Below are 17,982 nucleotides of genomic sequence, written 5' to 3'. Positions count from 1 at the left end.
TCACCATGTAGCAGATATAGTACAAAGCATTGTTCATTTTCTGTACAAATTAATGAAATAGATCTAGCATAATTTAGCACGTTTAGCACCACTTCACAAACCGGCTGTTTTCGAGGACTGAAGTTGAAACCGTCCTTTTAGCTGAAGTAACAGACCATTAGCATTTTCTGTATATCTAAAAGACTGGCTGCTTTGCTCTGTGTATATTTTAGGTCACATCTACTGTAGCTCTCTGTGGTATAACGGGATGTATGACATCAGCTATTCTTATTACCTTGGGTACTGAACAAACATATGATACTTATAATTTCACGGGTTTTAAACTAGCTTATCTGTCATTATTTCGATGAGAACATACTGGCAGACAACACTTACATTGCTAGTTTCTCCTCTGAAAAGTGACTTTAGTGGCTAAGGCTTGAAAAAATAAAGTGCAGGTTAATCTTTACTTCTCAATAACGCAGTGTTGCTCACTGTCTTGCTACAGTACATTGCCTTTTAATGCACGTTATAAAGCCCCACAAAATTCTGAATTTTTTTAAGCAAAAATGATATTCTGAATAGCCCACGAAAAACAAGGAACAACACAGGGTATTGGTTGTTGTAGGAATTACTTTGCAGTGGGTAGTGCTTTAACCTCACAGCAAGAAGGGCCTGGGTTCAATTCCCCAGCCGGGCGACCAGGGTCTTTTCTGTGTGGGTTCCTTCCACAGTCCAAAGACATGCAGTCGAACTGGAGATACTAAATTGCCCCTAGGTGTGAGTATGTGTGTGTCTTCCCTGCCATGGACTGGCGGCCTTCTGGGATGGGACTGCTGGGAAAGGCTTGAGCAACTCAGGAGGAAAAGCGGCCTAGAAGTTGAATGACAAACCTTAAATGCATTTGATTACCAAGCATAAATGCACATGGTTAAAATCTTATCAGGTTACAATCCAGATAGAAGTCTTAGTCGTGTTGGGCACGATGGAAAAGGTCGGTAAATGGCTGCTTACAATTAGAACTGTATATTATGCATACTGTATTTTCCTTAGCTTCATGTTAGTGTATTTTCTGTTGATTCATTTTGCTGCTTTATCCAGTTTTAACAGAGCTACTTAAGTCACTGAGCTGGAGTATGCATAATGATGCACACTAAAAATGCTGTTGGTAAGTGTAGTTTAAGCACTGAGAGGATGTCTTTTGGGTGGATAGCAATGCTCTTAACTACCTGATTTTTTTTTTTCCTTCTCACTGTCCTTGAACACGTGGAAGAATTAAAGTCAAAACACTTGTCCTGCTGTTTTCTTAAAGGACCAAAACAGATGGGTTACAAACTTAAAAGTATACATATTTGGCTTTCTCAGCCCTCTCTGCCACAACAGCAAGACCCAAAGTATTAATCTTCAGTGCCTCTCACAATGCCCATCTCAAGCTTTTTTACTACTTAGTAGCACATCAAATCAAATACTTTATAACACTACTATACCTGTGATTAAATATATTTTTTTCCTTTTTATTCCCAATTATCATCACACTAATGATCAATATGCTACATGCTGATATGTGAAGAATTTGTAAAGAAACCAACAATTATGTCTATGAATGTAAGAATGTTCCTCAAGGTGGGAAAATGTGCAAATGTGAACCGCACTGACATGTGCTAGTTTGTTTTTTAAACAAAGACCATACAGTACCATATGCCTTCCCAACTACAAAGCAACACAAGAACAAAGAGGACCATGGCATGCTGCAAAAACTGAATAATCTGCATAGATATAATCTTTTTGTTGCCTGTAGAACCATCTGCGAATGTTTGTGCCAGGAAACTCATTACAAACTGAACTGTTCTAACCAGAGCAGTCATTGGAGACTGTACTCTTAATTAAGTCCTATACATGGTTGATGTTTGTTTGTATTTTGATCGATGCATGAATGTATTTAAAACAAACAAAAAAAAATCAGTGCAAACAACATGAACAGAATGAGAATGTCCATGAATGTCTCCAATGTTGAATGTAGCATTTAGACATTGTCACATTATTTCCTGATCAAAATAAATGAAAAGAAAGCCTACACTTATGCATTTGGGTGAATGGAAGACAATGAAATGGGGGATATTAATCCCAAGGTATTTGAAGCCATCTAGGGCCAAGCGAAAAGGAACTGAAGAAAAATTTAGAGGGAAGTATTCACGCTTTTTAAAATTTAACTTAACTCCTGAACTTATAAAAAACACATCCTGAAAAAGAGCCGAATTCTTATAACTTGCACTGTTTAATTGAGTTCATAAACATGCAGAGCCAGTGTGATAATTAGACATGGTGTGTTGGGCTCCATTGACCATTTGTGTCTGAATACAACCTGATGGGGAACAACAACAGCATTTTATTACTAAACATTCTCTTCAAAGTTAGCGAGGAAACTTTGGGTAAAACAACACTTATGAAAGATGATCCCCATGAAAGGCTCAAATTTCAACAGAGAACAGATATAAAACAGTAATTGAAAAGCTGATGGACCAATATAAAAAGGAAAAATTGTCAACAAAAAAAGAGTCTGAGAGAAGAAGAACAAGACTAGGTAAGAGAGACACTAGAGAATCTACAGTAAAGGAAACAAAGCAAAACAAAGTAGAAATATAGGTAAACCTCCCTAATGTATTCTAAACTTACACTCTCCATGCAAACTGAAAATAAAGCCTTCTGTTTATGGAAGGAAAGGAAAAGGGATTGAAGTCAATTTCTGTAATACGGATTTCAGGGCCGTGGATGAGAACGCTAGCTGATGGTATGAGAAAAGTCATGCATCTACAGAGTAGTTTGGCCACTATCTTAGTAGTCTGGGAATGCAGCCAAGTGTGCTCCTCTCCTTTGCACGCACAGTAGCTGGTTGAATTTCAAAGTTACAATTCCTTATTACAGTGGGACCGTATTATTCTTCACTACTCAGCACCCTAATTTCTCCATTTCTGCCTTCACTAGTCATCACTGCCTATTTCACTCTCCTTCACTCTGTTCAATAAAAAAGTATCAACATTCTCTCAGGTACTGCAAACTCCCTGGACATTCAACCAGATTCCGTCATTGCTCACTCACGGTTCACTAAGGAGACATTTAGAAAAATCAATGAACTGAAGAAAATTCCTGTATCTACTTTGAGAAACATTTTCACTCTGCTGTGTCAGCGAGCTAACTGCTCCTCAGGAACAAGCACTGTTGCCAGGCTCGATTACTAGTGCTTGAGTTAAACTATGTTTCTTGAAGTATGGATTCAGACGCTTCTGTTAAAATATAAAAACAATTTATAATAAACTTAGTATAAAAGACAAATACAAAAAAAAGTAGTCCAGCTTAACATCTTCCTTGACACAAAAACAATTTTGTGGAAATTTCAGTCCTTTAAAAAACACAAATCAGATTAAATAAATAAATAAATAAATAATACATACTACTACCAACACCACCAACACCACCAACACCAACACCACCACCAGCACCAACCAAGATAGCCATGGACTTGTTTGATAATTGACAGGCTGTATCCACTGCTATGTTATTGCTAAATCCATAAAGTCTGATTTATCAGCCCTAGCAGATTCTAGGACTGTTATTAGCATAATAACATGATTTCTACTCACACAAATGTCTACAGTTTGCACCAGTTACACAGAATCATGTGTAAAGTCAAGCAAGTTTACCTTTTTCTCTTGAGAGTTAAAAGATACGATCACTCACTCTCAAGCTGCTAGCATATATACTAATAACATTAGCGTCATCATTTCTGAGCTATCTAAGGTTACACTGGAAAACTATTGACAAAGTGAAAATTCTAAAATTATCGCAAAATAACATCACGGCTCACTCGCTGCACAGCCAGCAGTTCGTTCTCCAGCTCCTTACACAGACCAACTGACAGTTTGGGAATTTAGTGTAATCTCATTTTCAGAGTCTGACCAAATCAGCTGAAAAGTATCAATTTTCTGTTTGTTCGCAAAGTAAGAAGTAAAGATGTTCAAACGGTTTGAGCGTCTCCTACAGCTGTCAAAGTCATTAGCAACACTGTCTCAGCGGAGTGATACAGTGGTTGTGAAAAACCTGTGATGATATGGCGAAACAACAGCACGGTTAGAACGATTCTCAACCATTCAGCTTGCGTGGCTGGAATTAACTATTGTATTGTTAGCGATTAACACATCAAAAACACTATTACAGGTTATTCTTGCACACTTAGTGGTCATATACTAGAGCTTGATGACTTCATCCTCAACTGAAAGAATTAAAAATAAATAAATACTAAATAACACTGCTTACATTGCAAGGTGATAATTTCACACTGAAGTCTTCCAGAGCTCAAATAAACACTCAGTACGCACTGCTGTGTTCCTACACCCTTTATTAGAAAGAGCTGCTATTGATCTTCTAAGATTCATGATGTCAACGAATGCATCTTCTGCTTTCTTTAATTGCTTGTATTTTAGTCCTACATTAAGTGTATGAGTAGGAGTATCACTTCAGTCAGTCAGCGACTCTCATAGACTGGACCTCTGGGCAGTCCAGAAAACATTTAAAAAAAAAGTAAAAGAAAGCAGGGAAAGTCCACTTTAATTCTGTTTGCACACGTCTTTGGAGCAATGCCATAGAAGGATCCCTAAAGAACCTTTCAATGGATGGTTCATTAAAAGGCCATATTTGTAAATGAGATGTGTGAGTGTGACAAACCACTTTAAAAGTTTAAAGAATAAAGTAAATGCACAACCATACATCCAAGCAAAGACCCATTTAGGAAGCTTTATTTTTAAGATATGCTTCACTTGGGTAAGCACCAAACACCAGATCACATCAATACTCCAAAGCCACAGACCACTATTATGTGTCTTACCACACAGTTGCTTCTTTAAAAGCATTATTGTACAAAATGTTTCCCAAAGGCTCAAATAAATAAACAAATAAATAAATAAAAACATAGCACAAATGGAAAATATCTTGTTGCTCTGATCCAAAGGTTACTAACCTTTACTGACCATGAGTTTATGTTCAATCTGCCTAACAAATTGCTGTTGTCGGAACAAAACCTTGTATCTTCAGAATGGTATCTTAACAGGAGAAGGAAAAAACCTTCTTTACTTTTAATGCAAGTCAATGAAACCAGACTTTTTTCCAAGTCATTTTGGGTCGTTACTTGAAGTCCATTCATCATGAAATTTACACACAATGTAAAGGCTAACAGATATTTTCAAATTATGTCAAAAATTGAAATGTGTCAAAAATGGAGAATGGAGGTTTTCTTCTGACAACAGCAAATGCTTTCTAGCACAACACAGACAAAACACCAAAACAAAGTTCTTCCCAATGAAGGACTAATTATTGCAAGCCTTGAAAGTACGTGACTCAATCAGTTGTTCTGGACATCAAAAACTATTATTTCAAAGCAAACTGGTAAACCCAACTCAACGGAAATGATTCAAAGAGGTTTTTTTATATGGCTAAGCATAAAAGTTGGACTATATGTTGCCATTCCTGTGTCTTGATTTATTCAAGGCCACATGGGCATGAAGTTCAGGCATGCTGAGTCATCATAAAATGTAGCAATGGCTGGCTTACTGCCAAATGAGGTATTGAAAGGATAATTACACAAAGACATTTTTTTTCTTTTTTTAATCACAAGAGTGAAAAACAGGTACTTCTACAGTACGCCCCATCTGGCTGCTCACTTTTCACCAATGAGTATTGCTGCTTTACTTTAAAGAAATGGTTACATCTGTTTTGTGAAAATTGTGAGTGCACTTTACACTCTGAAAAGTATACAGGTGATACAGACAGTCATTTTTGCCACTGGGGATTTCAGTATTATGAGACATAATAATTAATCTTAATTTTAATCTTTCAAGAGTAATTAACCCCAACACTGATATTCATATTAAAAACTGAAATATATTGCTTTGTAATCATAAATAACATCAATCTTGTTCGACACTTTAAACTGTTAAAATAATTATGGTCAGTTTCACCTTGGCAGTGCCCTCTCTGATTCAATTATGCTTAAGTCCAAGAGGAGTGCCTGTTTAGGGCAAGGCAAGTTTATATATATATATATATATATTTACTTTGCTCTACTTTAAGCTTCAGCTATAGCCGCTTTTCTTCCACCTCCTCCAGAAAACCTTTCCTCAAAAGTTTAATAGTTTCTTGTAAAACATCTCTCAAAGCTCGACTATTTTACGAGGCTGAAGTCGCTTCTTATTCTCCAGCTTCTTGTTGGAATTTTCCTGTTCCACCTTAAATTCTGCCTGAGATGCCAGAACGTAAACGCAGCATTATTTAGGTGGAACGGGAAAATTCGAAAGAGAAGCGACTTCAGCTGTGTGACTTTTTAGTGTCTGACAGTTTCTTGTTGCAGATTTAACATACCAGGAAACCAAATGCGCTGCTTATAAATGTGAATAAGTCCATTTGTCTCCAAATGTTCGTCTGTCTTTCTCTTTTCCTTTTTTTGTTCGCTACTCGCTCGGTGAAACCTCGTTGCTAGACGACCTGCAGTCTGCACGCCAATTCTCAGTTGTTGTGAAAGATATTTTACTGACACAGCGATCCCCCAACTCTCTGCAACAAGACCAAAACCAAAGTTATAAAATCACTAAAGAAATTGGGTAGGATGGCTGTAACGTGCTGCGTGGAGATCCATTACCACTGGATCTTATTTCACCCTAACAGCGCAATTTATCGCAGATGAGTCGCTGCAGCGTCTCGTGCTCCAAACAACAGCAATGAATGAGAGTCTTCTAGTTCACTTACCACATCACTTCCGTTTGATTTATTAATAAAAGATATTCGAAGTAAATGCATTATGGATCATTACAAATACTTTGCTTTAAAACTACCAAGTCCTCAGACAGTAAGAAAATAGAAATGTTGTATAGAAAAAAAAAAGATGCATCGATAATCGTTTTATAATCGCATCGCAGCCCTCTGAATCGTAATCGATTTGAATCGTGAGGTGCCTAGAGATTCCCACCCCTAATACACACACATATATATATATATATATACACACACACACACACACACACACACATATAGTTATGTAGTTTACTTTCCTACATAAGGGCAATTCAACATGCATTACATAAATAAAAGCAAAAAGAACAAGAAAGAAAAATAAATGCAAAAAGCCTAAGAGTGAAAAACAAAAATAAGGCATGCAATAAAAGAAATGCAATAGAATAATTAAGTGCCAAAAAATACAAAGTGCAATAGGTTAAAGAAATACAAGTAATAATTAAAAGTGAGTACATAAAAACAAAACCTACATAAAAATAATGAGAACAACCTTAAATGACTAAAATTAGCTCATTAAAATGTGAATAAAGTGCAAGTCTTAGAGCTCAACTGCAGGCAAACAAAGAGAAATGTGTTTAACCTATGTGTTAAAAATGGCTACATTTGGGGCACATGTAAGATCTTCTTGGAGTTTGTTTAATTTAAATAAAAGTAAGGCCTGTATGCTGCTTCATCACATTTAGTTCGGACTCTATGCTCTACTCGTTTGCCTGTATCCACAGATCCTACTCCGTTTATATTATAGATACTATAACATTTCAGAGATGTATTGTGGGCCTAAACCATTCAGTGATTTACAGACAAGTGGCATCAGTTGTAGCTGTTTAATAGTCTTTTTGGGAAGTCCACTTAAAGGGGAGCCTGGCCACTTCCTATTTCTCCCATTATATCAAATACATGACTGCAAAACACTAGAGGGCACCCACAAGCAAGTCCTCAACGAATGGGGATGAATGGAGCATAATGGCTAAAAACAAAAAGTGAAATATGTTTCTTGAAATATGTTCCCCCATTTATGTGGGGACCTCCTTTAATTTTGAAAAGTAGAAGGATGTATTCCTTTATAAATAAATAAATAAATAAATAGATGAAAACAGTATCCTTACATTTTTCTACAGCAAACTGTTTTGGGCTACTGGATGCTAGCATTACAGCTACTGAGTGCTGATAGGCTGGTGAGATCATCGGTTCATCAGCTCAGTAAAGTAGTCGTGCTTACTGATGTCATGAATGTGTATAGGACACTGACAGAAACTCCTATAACTGAAGCTCGAAAGCACTTAAAAATGACAGCAGTGTTGAAATATTTTCTGCTGCTTTTGGGAAAATTAGTCTATTTTTCTGTATAAAAGTGATTAAGCATTTACAAAGTATTACAATTTTGTACAAAAACCTCAGAGGAACTCAATCATTTTGGACTTGCTTAGAAGCGTCCGACAAACTCAAACAATACTGAGTGCAATTTTCCTTACTACACATTCTCTGAGAAGGGCACAGATCTACACCACGAAATGCAAATCAGTCAGCTGAACTTACCCCCCCCCCTTCCCACCCCCCCCCACGAGATGACAATGCCCACTTTGCGCTGCACTGAACAAATATGACTACAGACTGCAGGGAGCACAGCTGTTAATTAAGCAAGTTGTCATCACTCTCCAACCTAATGTTAATTAAGGTTAGCTACGTGAGAAACAACACCAGCAAATCACACAAGTGATCTGGAAAAAATTAGACAATGCAATTTTTTTACCTTTTTTGACTGTTTATGCCAGAAATATCCACCACTGCAATAACGTTAATTTCTGCTCACCTGTCTATGGTGTTTTCACTGTTATATTAGCAACAACAACAAGCGTTGGCCCTATCATCAGGAGATCATGAGTTCGATCCCTGGTGGTGCTATAGTCATCCGTAGCCGGGAGTCCAAGAGAGCACAACTGGCCTCGCTCTCTGGGTGCTTTGTTGTCCATTCAGAGAATTTACACTATCTAGTACAATTAGGTTAGAATCCAAAGTAAGTGCAATACAGTGCATTTCAATAAGTGTTAGATTAGTGCTCGGCAAGTGCTTCACAAAGAGATGGGTCTTTAGTTTGCACTTGAAGATCACAAGGGATTCTGCTGTTCAGGCAGCCAGTGGAAGTCTGTTCCACCTCCTGGGTTCCAGGACATAAGAGACTTGATGCTTGTCCTTCGTACATCTTGAAGGATGGGGGGGTCAAACTGAGCTGTTCTTGAAGCTCAAAGGGCTTAAGGCACGAATGGAGTTTTGACCACCGCCAAAGGATAAGGTGGGGCTGGTCTATTTTTGGCTTTGTAGGCAAACATTGGGGTTTAAATCGAATGCGGGCAGTTGCAGAAAGCCAGTGAAGGGAGCGCAGCAGTGGAGCAACATGAGTGAACCTAGGAAGACTGAAGACAAGCCTTGCAGTTGCATTCTGGATCGGTTGCAAGGGCCCAATGCTCCACATAGGAAGACCAAACAGGAGTGAATTACTGTAGTCAAGACTTGAGATGACAAGAGATTGAACAAGCACCTGGGTGGCCTTCCTAAAGAGAAAGGGTCAAATCCTCTGGATGTTGTGGGGGTGAAACCTGCATGACTGAGTCAGGTTTGCAATATGAGCTGAGAAAAATAGGACTCAAACCATTTCCATTCCGAGCCAGGGATTCCTAGGTTGGTGAGGACAGACAGGAGGATTGTGTGGTTGACCACCTCAAAGGCTGCAAAGAGGTCAAGAAGAATCAGTAGCGAAAACAGTTTGGCTGATCTTCTTGCCTGGAACTTCTCATTTACTGCTATGAGGGCAGTTTCTGTAGAGTGTGCTGGTTTTAAGACAGACTGGTTGGGGTCTTAGAGCTGCTGTTGTCTGTCTTATTAGATAGCAGACAAAAATAAATATCGCAACATATGTATTGTACAAATTTCTATATTATTATATTTTTGCCATATCACCCAGGCACATGTTAAAGTGACAGAAAGGCAAGAAGAAACCTGTTCCTTGACATTTGGATCTGTAGCCTGATTGGCTAACTGTTCTGTAGAGTGTGTAGCTCTTAGCTGTCGCTGAGCCACGATCATACTTAGTTTTGAGGTTTTTTCTGACTCTGATTTTTCCCTTCATCCCATCTGCGCCACCTATTGCTGAAACGCCACACAACCCATCAGTGAGCTCCTCGAGAACACAAATGGGAAGAATGTGTTTTTAGATGTTTAGACGTGAAATTGAAATTTGACATCATAATTTTGAAATACAGTCATCATTTTTAATACCGTGGAATACTTTATTACCATTATACCCCCTGACCCCAACACAGATTGGGTAAATCAGGCCCTGTCTATAATACATATAACAGTGGTTACCAACCCTCCTCCTGGAGATCTACTTTCCTGCAGAGTTTAGTTTCAACCTGCATCTAAAATGCTGCCCCATCCCCTTACTTAACACTAATGCGTATGATCCTGCCAATCATTGGCTTCTGAAGAAGTTAATTATCTTGAGCAGGTGCTACACACTGTGGTTAATACTAGACTCTGCGGGAAGGCAGATCTCCAGAACCAGGGTTGGTAAATACTGCCATACAACTACCTGTACACAATGTATTTTTACATACAGCTGTACTCAGACAGCTGCCTACCTGAAGTAAATCTTGCTCTCTGCGCAGGTCTTGTGATTTTCCTTTATTAGACTGGTCTCTTTCATTATTGATCAGTCATGACCTTTCAACAAAAGCCTGTCATAATGCATAACAAAATCATTCAGCATCTTGTTTATGACATGGACTGATCCAGGAAAAAGGCACCCTGAGACATCATGTATCTGCCAGACAACATAAGGACAGCACTCACCCAACACAATACAGCTGTCCACTTGTCCATGTGTGCAAAAATGCACTGATAAGTACCACACATTCCAGCCGCTGCAAGAACGTGTAGACAGTTCATTTTCTATATACTATACATTTCCTTCTGTATCTACAAATTTCACACTTTCAAATTCTCATGTTTTAATTACTTTATTCCACTTTGATTTGTTTTGTGTTTGGCACTTGTATGACCAATCTGGGCTCTAGAGACTCTTTGAAATAAACTAAAAATCACACAGTGAATGTGGTCACCAGAAACAGCTTTCTCACTCATCTCTCTTATTCAGAATTTCAGACACTTCAAAGTTGGAGTACTGTAGTCAGATCATATCAGCAAAACACACATTATGCAAGCAGGCAAAAAGAACTTGTTCACACCTCATACTTGTAGGTGTAGAGACAAACCTACCCTTACTGGAGCAGTCAGAGTGCAGCCTACTAGCTAACAAGGTATGAATCATTTTCCCAACATTAGTGGACATCCAATAGCTTTGCTAACACTCCAGGATAAATTAGCATTATTGTTAGTGTTATGACAGATTTTGTTCAGTAGTGTCAAGTTACCATTACTTTTCACTTTCATGTCTTGACTGCTTATGTCACATGCTAATCTTTGCTACTTTTCTACTAATTAACTTGAATGGAAACTGTTATATTATTGAGCATAATAACAACTCATGACAAAAGTGACATCTGCCATGACATCTTTATGGCATGGTAATGTCAATGTTACATAGTAGCATTCAAGTAAAGTGAAAGTTATTGAAGTGTTAGTAAAGTTGTTTAACCAAGGTACTGGAATAACAGAACAGTTATAATGAATTCGTGATTACATATCAAATATTCACAGTTTGACAAACAAGATAATCTTAATGTCAGTGTTGTGGATATTAGCAAACCTGAATGCTACTAAAGCTGTTACAGTCCAAGTTTTTAATCACAGGGAAAAGTGTTCTTAGGCAAGGTGCAAATTTTTGGTAAATAATTAACATAATAATCCACATAAGTATACCACCAAGAAATTTAGTTCCTTTAAAGTATGGTATTGTCGCCAAGCAACCACGGACTGCTGAACGAGGAGAAAGATGTTTGCCCATTTTTGTATACTGCACTCAGTTCATGAACATTTCAACTTTTTGTCATATAATAATGAAGATAGAACATAGCACTGTTTAATGCAAAAATCTTTGCTTTGCAGGTAGTTTTTGGTAACCAAGTTACCACAGCAGCAACAATGCTAATATCCATTAACAGCTCTATATATCTAGTCTTATTTAGGACCAATCTCATGGCGCACCTCCTCCCACACTGGGGCTGAATGAAATGGTTTCCTGCTCCTTTCATACTGCACTACACAGGAGTTTAAATACTGGCTCCTGCACCCAACAGTGTATAATATAGCTAAAAAAAGAAGTCATTACAATTCAGCACATCCATACTCGAAAAATAATGCACTATTTGGCTATAGAAGCCAGAATTTCAAGATTTACATAGCACACTACTTAGGGAGTACAGAGCCATTTGAGATTCAGTCTGGGTCTAATGCTACTTAAGGTGGAACTGACTAAAACATGGACATTTGAAACGTAAGCCATTCATTCAAGTGACATTCTTTAGACATTTATATTGCTATTTTACAGTTAATCATATCATAGATACTTTATTTCAAGCATTAATGATGATGTTTTTGCCTGTTAGGTAGCTGACCAGCCTAGTTCTACTTAAGAAATTAAGTTGTCAGCTGCTCAGTTTTAACAAAAATAGGTTCTTACTTCATCGATGCACTCTGTGGACCATATGAGCAGCATTAGAGTCAAAGATTATTCCATTAAAAACACAAGGGTTTTTCGTGACATGGTGCAGTAATATACAATTCAGTTGTTGTGAAGTCGTTTGAGTGTGTATATCTAGTATTTTAGAACGGCTTCAAACGTGGCTCAGCCAATGAGATTTTAGGACTGGAACTATCAGTTTCATAATTATAACTTAACATTATATAACATAATCGATAACTTTACAATTAACAGGTGTGTATTTAGCACAGACTTACTTTAAATGATTAAATACATTACTGAACTTGTTGTACTGTTGTATCACAGAATAATTGTAGTGGTTTTGAGAGTTATATTCCAGCCATTTTATGACCTTTTCTCATATAATCATGAACATGCACCAGCTGTGCACAATACAGCAATGTATAATGAAGACACCCCTTTTTATAAGTTTCCATCTATGTGCAAATTTCTGCTAAAATCTCTACGAGATTTGCAATGTTATGTTAAACTAGCAGGGTTGTACATTAAATTTGCCACAATGGTTTTTGAAAGACCTGGCAAAGAAAAAAAAAATAAACAAACCTAACCCATTATGTACCAGGGCACATTTGGAGTCAGTGAGTATACAAATGTGTTTTAAAAATAATAAATAAAAATACTCTACTGCACTAGTCTATGGAAGTTAGAGAGACTACAAAACTGCATCTTTCCCAAAGTTCACAAATTCAAACTGAGGTTGCAATGCATCCTATTGCACTGCTGCAGAACCACACCAATTAAACCAGTTCTGTGGCTGATATACAAGAAACAACTGGAAAGTCGAAAAAAAAATAGAAACTTAAGAAAAAACATTTTGGTTCTCACTAAGGATTTCCCTCAAAAGCATCTGAAGAACATTTACACCTTCTTATACTTTCCACTTTGAGGTTCCTCCCCAGGTTTAAGACCCTTACGACCCTGACTGTGGAAAGGGGAGAGAAAAAAAAAAAAGAGAAAGACATTTCCATTTAGATGGCTTTGATTATGGTGCATTCAAGAAAGAGAACGTGAAAGAAAGGATGGATGGATGTGCTTGGCATGTCATCTGTACTAGTATAAAGGAGAAGGAGCTGATTATTCATGGATGTGACAGATAGATGGGAAAGGCATTACCACACATCATGAAATCCAGTGAGAAAGCACTATTACTGGAGAATAAGATATAACCATAAATCTCTACGCAGTTCTTTCTAATAAATGTGGATTCAACTGGTCGTCTGTTTTTCTCTGAGCTGTCTCTATAGCTCTGGTGTGCTTCACAACTAAAGTAATTATTATACAGATAGAAGAGAACCTAAGGTTCCTAGATAGCACAGGATCAATGATGTTCTTTGAGCAAATGGTACAAAAAAGATATTGTGTGGGAAAGATAATTTTGTTAAAGACTTGCTGCGTGAGTCTTGCAAAAGCTTGCTGATGCCTAAGAAAAGGACATTGATAGGGAATACAATCCTTTTGACGCATCCAGAACTACATATAGAATAATATAACAATCCTACTGCTACATTTTCCTCTATAGTTTAGCAGGATTTTTTAGAGCCAAGTAATATAACAGAAACTGGGGTGTAGACAGAGTTGCCAGTTTATTAGGCGCATCTAACTTGTGCCGACACTCATTGGCCATTTTATCAAGTACAACTTCCACATAAGTGCACTTGGTGGATATTGACTGTGGCCTATCTATTTCTGCACAATTTACCAGCAGCCCTCTACACCATCCATCAGAGGAAGGTGACCACCATGGGACCACTGCTGACCAGATATTGTGTGGGTGGTGGACCATTTTCAGCACAGCAGTGGCTGCAACATGCTAGTGGGTGTTGCACTATGAGCGGTGTGAGTAAGAATGCTCTACAAAGAGATGTGTAACTCTACAAAGTGCACCTATATGGTAGGTGTTAGGGATGTGCATTCTGACTGATTTTGATAACCTTTTTGGGTTACAGCACTGGTATTGCACTAAAATTTAGCATTATGGAGCATTATTATATATTTATTATTATACATTTCACAACATTTTATTACTAAAAAATAGCTGAGGGAGATCAGTAGTTTTTGTGTCAGATGAGTAATGAAACAGAGACTCATATAACCTAAGGAGCTAAAACTACAGCTAAGCAGTAACACTGGAGGCTGATGGAGACCCCTCGTCTTCTACTTGTGTTTCTTCCTCTTCGGTGGACAATGTGCCAACATGTTAGTTTGTCAGAAAATATATATTTTAACAGTTTCTGGACTAACATCAGCCTAGCCTTTTAGTGATAAAAGCCATGCTATCACGTACATGTGGTTGGAACAGCAAGCACAGGGTCTTGTCTATAGACCTGACAGATCACTGCTTATTACAGATTACAAGAGAGTATAGCCCCAGGAAAGAAGCTAAGCTTGAGGATAACAGTTGCCTCAACAGATATGGAATTCCAATATAAGCGGAGTTCATTTGTGCCTGGTTGTTATATGTTCTTCATGCTGTGCGTTCAATCCTGGCACCTGACCACAAACCATTACACACTATTTCCTCACTTTCCTCCTGCACGTCTTCAAATCAACTTAAGAAAGTAACTCAGTTTGACATTTCATGCTGAGTCTCTCCAGACTGTTCTCGTCATTGAAAACTCTGCAGGAATATTCAGAGTTCACAGCTGTCCAATCTCGCAAGGGCTTTGTTACAGGACATCCGTTAGGCAAGGCCACATACATACAAATCTATGCGGAAACCAAAACCTCATTTAACCTTGTTGTTAGAGCGCTGTGCCTCTGCTTAAGCCAGTCTTAATCCGTACTTTCTCTTTCTGTTTACACAGAGATGAAGGTACCCTGTCAAAAGGCTTAGCATGCCACTCAGGAGGCAGTAAAACCTCCTGTCCTTCTGCCCGAGAAACCGTCCCACAGGGACGTCCACCTCTGCTGCTGAGCCATATCAAACAGCTCGTTATCAGTTTCAAGGTTTCTTTTCTCGCCATCATACTGGGTTGATAACCTCCTGTTCTTTGTTTGAATGGCTTTACTAGTGTATGTATTCTTTCCACATCCCTCATCTCCAGAGAGAGAGCTTGAAAGGACTCAAACTATAACAAAGCTGGTTTGTCCATCAGTGTGTGAATAAATTTACATTTCCACTAGGAGTGCATTATATATTAGTGGCTGATACATTTGCTGATAAATGGGACAACTTAATGATTGTTATCAGTCTGATATCGGAATCACTGCCATTAATTACAACCAACAGTTTATAAATTGTTAGTTTGCACATGAACTGACAAACACATAGCCAAGAGTTGTGGGAAATTTTCCATTTTTTTGAGCTCTCACAAGTGGTTAGTGGATAAGACCATCACCCCACACAGAAAAGAGGGTTTAATACTCTGTCCAGACAGAAATGCAGCAACAGCAATAAAAGCCCTTGGGCTAAACTCCCAGAGTTACTTTGGCCGACCACTGTGAACAACACTGGATAGAAGGGTCTGCTAAATAAATGTTGTTTCACAACAGTATTGGCCAAAATGTGTCAATTAATTTCACATAAGAAGGAGAAAACATTCTAAACATGCAGCAAACTTGCTAGTAATTCTGGACTATTTCACACATGCTGCTGGTACTGTCAAATTAAGTAGAAATAAAAAAATTAAGTAAATAAATAAATATATATATATATATATATATATATATATATATATAAATATATATATATATATATATATATATATATAAAAAATAATAAAACAGCAAAACAGGATATACAATTTTTGGTTGGACATGTATCTTCAAGCCTGTTCATAGTGGCTCCTCATGAAGCTTCGAAGCGTGTGTAAGGCTAACAAGACACAACAACAACAACACAAACACAAAAAACAGGTTACTTATAAGAATTCAAAATATGAGATAATTTTCCACAGTCTAAAATATATATGCCCAGAAATGTAAGCAAATCCCTAATTTTAACACGCAGTAGAACCCGACTTGTGTTTCTATGTTCATAAACAAAACTGCATACTTTTATTCTACACTGCTGTTCACAACCCATTTGGGAATAAACAAAGTTTGAGGCAGCTTTGCCAGCTCTGAAGCTCAAGATGAACTCTCCTGGGGGGCATTGCCCAGTTCAGTGGGATTAACTGACACCATTAAGGCCATAATCAGGACACAGTGATTAAACACCTGGCATTAGGAGAGTGGATCCTGGTTAAGAGACCCATGAGACCGAGCAGTGCACTTAAGTCTGAAAATATGACTGTAAAGAAGGATGGAGACGAGGGAGAAATCTTAGAGTCAGAGTGCCATCCGTTGATCGCTTTATTAAGTCTGCATACTTCATTATATGTGCATACTGACTGTGGACGAATATCACAGACTGGCAGAAACAAATGAAAAGAAGCCTAAATCAAATATACACTTAAAAAATAGTGTTTTTCAAGGGGTAGTAAAGAAAAATGGTCCTATATAGAACTATGAACACGCAAAGAACCCTTTGCATGATTAAAATGTTCTTTGCATCATGACAGGGCTCTTCACATTGATGGGGAATGTGCTGTAGATGGTTCGATATAGAACTTTTTTGAAAAGGGTTCCACTATTGTTACAAGACAAAGAACACTTTTTGCTAAAAGTGTAGAGTATTTAAACTCAGATCAGCTGTTTTATATACTCAGATATGTTGACAGAAGTACCGCAATTCACAACATTGAGTTTTCAGAGAAGGCGAAATCTCATTTAGAGCTCCATTTAGCAGTCTGTGGTGAATTTGGCTTTTTTCCTGATGTTCACTGGTTACCTCCAGCACATTTGACTTTGACAATAAGTGAAGCATGGCCACGAATGTAGGTGTGGAGCAACAGGAGTCTTTTCGATCACCTCTATGGCAGCCTCAGATTCCCTGCCGAGCACTTCCTGCAGAATCAATAAAGCTGGCTGTCTGTCAGGAGCATGATGGACTGCTGCTCAAAACACAGGGCCGTTCACCACACACACAGAGGCTCTCTACTGAGCTTAAGGCTATTTTTTATTACTCCATTTGTCCCTACAATATGTGTAAGGATACCTCAGTGACATGAATAATTTATGCCTTCCCAAGCACCCAGCATTGACTGACAACGTGAGGGAGAAAAGCAAGGCATCGGACTTCATTTTCTGTCTTGTGTAGTCTGTGTAGTCATCAAGGCTACGGCTTCTACTTTTGCAGAGCTACAGGGAGCTACTTTTTTGAAGAGTTGAACTTGACAGGCCACAATTAAATCATCTTGAAGCCCACATGCTCCAAGATGGTCAGTAATTCAACACATTTTGCGTGGGAAGATACTGACTGGGTGAAAAATGTAAATGCCACCAAACATACTGTCATCGCTCATTGTTTCCGCCAGCACAATGTGCACTCTCAAACCCGGAGGAGTCTTCCAAATAAAATTAAACTCACATTCACACAATGTTTGGTATAAAGGGTTCAGATGAATGCTCAATAAATAAAGGGCTCACTGTTCTTCAAAGAAAGC

The sequence above is a fragment of the Colossoma macropomum genome, unplaced genomic scaffold (assembly GCF_904425465.1).
Source record: "Colossoma macropomum unplaced genomic scaffold, Colossoma_macropomum, whole genome shotgun sequence".
NCBI lineage: Eukaryota > Metazoa > Chordata > Actinopteri > Characiformes > Serrasalmidae > Colossoma > Colossoma macropomum.
Note: the sequence above shows the minus strand (reverse complement) of the source record.